The sequence below is a fragment of the Anser brachyrhynchus genome (genome assembly GCF_964034855.1).
Source record: "Anser brachyrhynchus genome assembly, chromosome: 3".
NCBI classification, from domain to species: domain Eukaryota; kingdom Metazoa; phylum Chordata; class Aves; order Anseriformes; family Anatidae; genus Anser; species Anser brachyrhynchus.
The window spans coordinates 33,208,330-33,214,061 of record NC_137696.1 but is presented as its reverse complement, the minus strand read 5'-3'; the positions used below and the strand labels follow the sequence as shown (position 1 = coordinate 33,214,061).

The 5,732-nt window shown below is 40.6% G+C and overlaps 1 protein-coding gene and 1 long non-coding RNA gene across 6 annotated transcripts in view; one reads left to right on the top strand and one right to left on the bottom strand.

Moving 5' to 3' along the window:
* The window catches only part of PRKCE (protein kinase C epsilon), a 301,037-nt gene that overhangs the window by 242,089 nt on the left and 53,216 nt on the right, over window positions 1-5,732 (bottom strand). The gene's annotated exons all lie outside the window — the stretch shown is intronic.
* The window catches only part of LOC308193489, a 68,611-nt gene that overhangs the window by 40,781 nt on the left and 22,098 nt on the right, over window positions 1-5,732 (top strand). The window lies entirely within an intron of this gene.

Below are 5,732 nucleotides of genomic sequence, written 5' to 3'. Positions count from 1 at the left end.
GTAAGCAAGCCCCTTTACCCAGGTAAGTGAAGGTGAGAATGCCTTTACACTGAAACTTCATCTTTTGTGAGCAATTCTAATCACATGTAATTATATTTTATGTACAGGGAATTTGTTGCTTATTTTTCAAGATACTTTGCCTTTCAGCCTACTTGGATATCTCTGTTTTTGGTACTTTGGGAGAAGAAATATTTCCGTATTCTAATTTACTACTCCTGTATGTAAACTATCATACTCATTCACAACAAGATCCATGGCTTTTACTATTACTGTTAGAGCTAACCTTCTTTTCAGCAAAGTAGGCAAATAGTTCAAATGAATCTTGACTTACAGTTGCGTCTGCTTAGGCAGTACAGAAAATCAGTCAGATGACTCCAACCAGACTAACTTAGTATTGTAATTAATTCAGCATCTCGGTATGGGCATTTGGATTTATTATTAAGAATTCCAGATACTCAGTAGGTTTTCTGCAAGATAGCCTTTCTAAAGAAAGAAGCAGCTGGAAGGCGATGCTTTAAAGGGGCTATGGGCACAAAATGCTTTTTCACTTAGTTGGCTCCATCTGTTTGACAAGTTATGAACAGATGCTCCATATCCATCCAAATGCATTTTACCAGTGACCAGAAAAGTCAATTTTTCAGCAGACAAAACATCAGCATCCACAAGTGGAGACCAACCACTTTCAGAACCGTTCCCCTTTGAACTGGAACAGTTTGTACAGAAACAGATGTAATGTGCAACAGACAGAAATATGGGCCATTAAAATAAATGGATGTTATTTTTCTTTAACCTGAAGAAGGAGTTAGGAAGAAAAGTACACAGAAGTGAGAAAGAAACAGAAAAGAATCAGAAAGCACCTTCAGGAGAAAAGGGGCCAAGCCATTTGCTGCTGAGCTGCACAGCAGAATGGGGTTGTGCCCATCAGCTGCCCTCGGTTTGTGGCCCAGCTTTTGGGCTTACCTTGCCTCACTTTGCATCTGTGTTAAACAGTCCCTGTTAGGTGCTCTCTCTCTACTCCTAAAAACAAATGAGGAAAGGAGAATGATGGTGTCAAATTGATTATAAATTCAGAGTGTGTGTCTCTGTCAACACCTCCACCTTACGTGTCTTTTCTTAAAGCAAAAATGAGCCCTCGCTTCTCTCTATTCCCCCCGCAAACAACTCTACAGTTAAGCAATTTCTTTTCCAAACCACATGCACACCCATAGAAAAAAGAAATCTGCCAGTTCACCAGCCTTCTTCTGAACTGGAGGCCCTCTCTTTTGACAAAATCCTACAATCTTTGTGAAGTTTATGTGTGCCTGAGTTCTTAACGTTCTGTCCTTGGTTAAAGTGCACTTGTGTGGCTCAGCTATCTTGGCCACACAGGCTGCTCGACCCACTCTGGCTGGAGAGTGGGGCTGGAGGCAGCCATGCCACCACCACCCTGGTGCTCCAGGCCTGCTCTGCACCCACAGACACCAGCTTCACACCGACACAGTGAGCTGGCTCTCTGTGTGAAGGATGGCGATCACAGCTGAGAGGTCCCAGAGGAAGGTGATGCACCCCTGCCCGGCCACCTCACATGAAATGCCCATGTCAGATGGCCCCAGGCTGCGTGGGCCCTTTGGGTGAGCTGCCTGTGCCCCTGGACATTACACACCAGGCATTCCTGACAGCTGTCCAGATTCACGTCATCTGATGGTGATGGGTGCTATTCAGCAGAGATCACAATGACACAAATCTTAACTGTGCCTTGATGTCTCTGGGCTGGATGAGGCACAAACTTCCCATCATACGGAGTCACAGTGGTGTCATGACGGCCTGACACCAGAGAGCCACCCTACACTAACCACCCCATTAGATGGCAGGTGTTAACAACTACCAAGTATCTAGACACTGAAGACAGGTAGTCCTATATTCAGGATCCAGACAACCTGAGCTCATGGGTATTAAACAGCAGCAATGATTTTTTATCATTATCTTGCTCTAACAGTGAACAAATAACTCTGTTAAAACCAGTGAGATTACACCTGAAGTCTCTTGCCTGGAATTCCTGCTACGACAAAGAAACCCTGCATGTGTCTCATCAGAGACACTACAAAATACTGTTCAAGGTTAAAAAAACAAAGGTACAGTGAAGCAAAGACTGCAGCAATTTAAGATTTCCCTTAGACCTCAAAAGGTGGGAGAGTGGCCAAAAAAATTGCTGAAGTCCAATTCACCATTATCTCTCAGCAGTGGATGCTGCCTTTTCCAGCGCTGATTCAGATCCTCCACAAAGAGGACCCACACACAAGGAGGCAGCCTTCAGAGAGGGAAGATTTATGAGAGCAGCCTCTCGGAGCCATCATGATCCTGGCAGGAACAGGCAGGGAATGCTGCAGTCATGACTCAGGCTGCAAAGGTGCTGCTTCGTTGTGTTGAAAGAGGCTCGAGTCCCAGCTGCACAGCATAACCAGGCAGAGTATTATGAAGTGTCTTCATGTTTATTGCTCAGCCCCACCTTGCAGCATTATCTGTTATTTGGCAAAAGCAGATTATCAAGAGAATCCATTCTCTGAATGGTTGTTTAAAAATTTCAGAGGGGAAGAGGAGAGACTGAAGATGGTCACAGAGCAGGTACAGATTAGGCAATCTCCTAATACTTCCCAATGTTCGTAGAACAGAAAATCCTCCTGTTGAAGTAAAGCAAGATTTGAAGGGACGTACGGACAAGATGAGAAGTATCTGGCTTAACAGAGGGCAATCCCTGGACTTCAAACGAAATTTTCTTTAGTCACTCTTACAGTGTTAATATCTTCCAATGCAAATTTCAGTTTGGAGACTTTCCCAGCTCTCTCTCTGTGAACGATGAGCCAAATTATTCACATTTTCAGGCTACTGCAGTAACTGGAATCCTACCGGCTATCAAACCATGCAATTATTCATGATACCTGTTGCTCTAGCCCCATGTGGCCTGGACCAGTGTCCAAACTCAGAGCTAAAGAGGCAGTCTGTCAGTCACTCCCAGTACCACTTGAAACTGAAAAAAATATTTTCTTAAAAACATAACTTCTATTCTATTGTATTTTGAAAGCCAAAAAGAAAATGAGAGATTAAAAAAAAAAAAAAAAGGCAACGTTAAAACTATGACCAGTAGAGATGGAACTTTGATCAGTGGTTTGAAACAGCTTTCTGTGGTTATTGCATGTGTAGCCACAGCAGACCTAACACTGGCTGAGGTTTCTAGAAGTCAAAGGCAAAATACAACCAACTACAAGAGTTTTCACATGGGGGCTGCACATAAAATTACCGGTGCTCAGTAGCAGCCCCGTGAAAGAAAGTTTAGGTTCTTTAAAAAAAAGTCTGCCATTAAACTGAAATAGCATTCAGTCAAGCTGTATGACTCATATCTCATTTATTATATTTTAAAAATATTTTATTATAAAGCTTGTGAAGCTTCAGAAATACAACATTACTTTGTTTATCTTGCATACCCAGTTGCAGTATTCTCAATGCTGATACTGTAAGGTTCATACAGAATTAAATTATAAAATTAAAGTGTGGTGCCTTCAGACTCCAGCAAACCCAGCATATTGTGTAATATTTACATTATCCTAGGTCTTATTTGATATGGGGAAAAAAAATTCTGATTAAGTTTTTGTCCACACAGCAATATGGAGCAGCACCAGCGAAATAATTTAATAATACCTAATTCAGAAAAGTCAGACTGATTAGTAGTTTTTACCCACTTTGTTAGTTACCTGCCTCTCTTTCCCCTCTTCTTCTGCTCAGTATTTTACACTCTGAAAGGTGAGGTATGCATCCTTTCTGAAGGGTAAAAGCTGTCTTCTGTGTCATGTGTGTTGAGTGTTTCAGGACAGCCAGAAGGCTGAAATTCACAAAGGGAACAACTCCGTATATTCAAAAACACTTCGGTATAATCTTTTTCTGAACCAGCTTACTGGCAATTGACTTAACTGGAAACTAAGAAATCTGCTGATAAGGAATTTAGTCAAATCTGCTAAAAAAAAAATAAAAATCTGAGTTCTTGCTGTAAAACAGCTGTCAGTCATGGATTTTTATGTCCTATTTCCAAGGCTCTCTGCATAAACGCTGGAGCCTGCACTCTCCAGGGTTAGGCAGTATATAGAGCACAATGAGACCTCTCAGCTTGGCTTGAAGATTTTAATTCTGAGATTCAAACTCATTTAATGAAGATGAAATACACATCAAATCTTTTAATAAGCCTTCAGAACACACAACATGATCACAGCCTGCAAAGCTGGTTGGTCAGTGACCTAGCTAAGCAACGGACAAATTTGATGTTGATTTAATTCTGCAAACACCACCCGCAATAATTTGACATGGAAAGATTTACAGCCTTGAAAAAGTCATTAGAAAGGCTGCTCTGCAGTCGGTAAAGACTGAAGGCTCCACCAACGTGGAGCTCTGAATAAGAGGTGAATTCCCACCCAACTGGATGGCAGCTTTAGAGTTATGTTGGCCTATTTCTGTGTAAGCAGAGCACCCAAGTTAACTCCAGCCAAGTCAATGTAGTTCTACTGATAAAGAGCAGGCCCTAAAATTTCCTATAAAGCAACTGCTTCCAGGTAATACAAGAGATGTGGCAGCAAAATTTACATAACAGTTACTTAGCATCATGCATTAAGCAGACCAGTAGTGTATTTCATAACATATCCAATCTGTTGCTAGTAACAACTGGATTTTTAACGAAGTAAGACATCTTTTTATGAACAATCTCAACTTAACCTTAGTGGAAGAAAGTTAATTTCCTCTTAACACTAGGCTCTTTGCAATGGATTTATATCAGTTAGCATTCCTACTTCATGTTTGTTCCATGCAGAGGAATGGGGTGGGGGGAGTTTTTCCTTTCCTACTAAATAAAAAATATGCAGAGAGAGGTTGAATATCACACATCTGGCACAGTGCAGGAAAAGAAATGCAACATGACCGTGGTAAAAACAAAGGATAATACAGAGGGTGTAAGAGATGTTTAATGGAAAAGGCACATTAAAAGTCTGAATGGTCTTCTTGAGTACTCTTTGAATCACAGTTCTGAGTATCAATGTGGGTGAAATTAAAAGGGGGTTCATTTGAAGCATAAAGAGGCTTTATACATGTACTGGTTCATTGGCTCTTTTACAGAAAAATCTAATCATATACTTGGATATAAAAAAAATACCCCTATTGGACTGATTATTTTGTTTCTACAGAACATCCAACATTACAACAGTTATCAAAATCATTATGAGACAGAAACACTTCAAGGGATACAGATTGTCTTCCTTGTGACTATGGCAACATATGCTGTAGGATAGTATTCACACAGTCTTCTTTAGGCATCTAAATTTGGGTGTCTATGCTATAAACCTAGTTTTCTTGTGAAACTGGTTGAGAAATACAGACTTCTAGTTTGATTTCTTCTGCAAAAGTACCTTTTAACTGACTACCTCCATAAGAAACATATTTTCCTAGTTTAGCTCCTAAACTCAGCTACACAATAAAGTATGAATACCCTTTCCTGACTGACTTTTGCTTTGTCTGGCATTCCTGTTTGATTCAGTTATTGCACTTATTTTACTCCCTGTAATTGATTATCAAGGTACACATAGCACAAACACAAGCCTTTAAAGTTTTAGGAAGATCCACTCTAGTCATTTCAACATTCTTATCCAAATTAACAATACTGTGCGCATCAGTTCATCACTCCTCACTTTGACAGCCCACCCAACAATATGCTGAGTGCC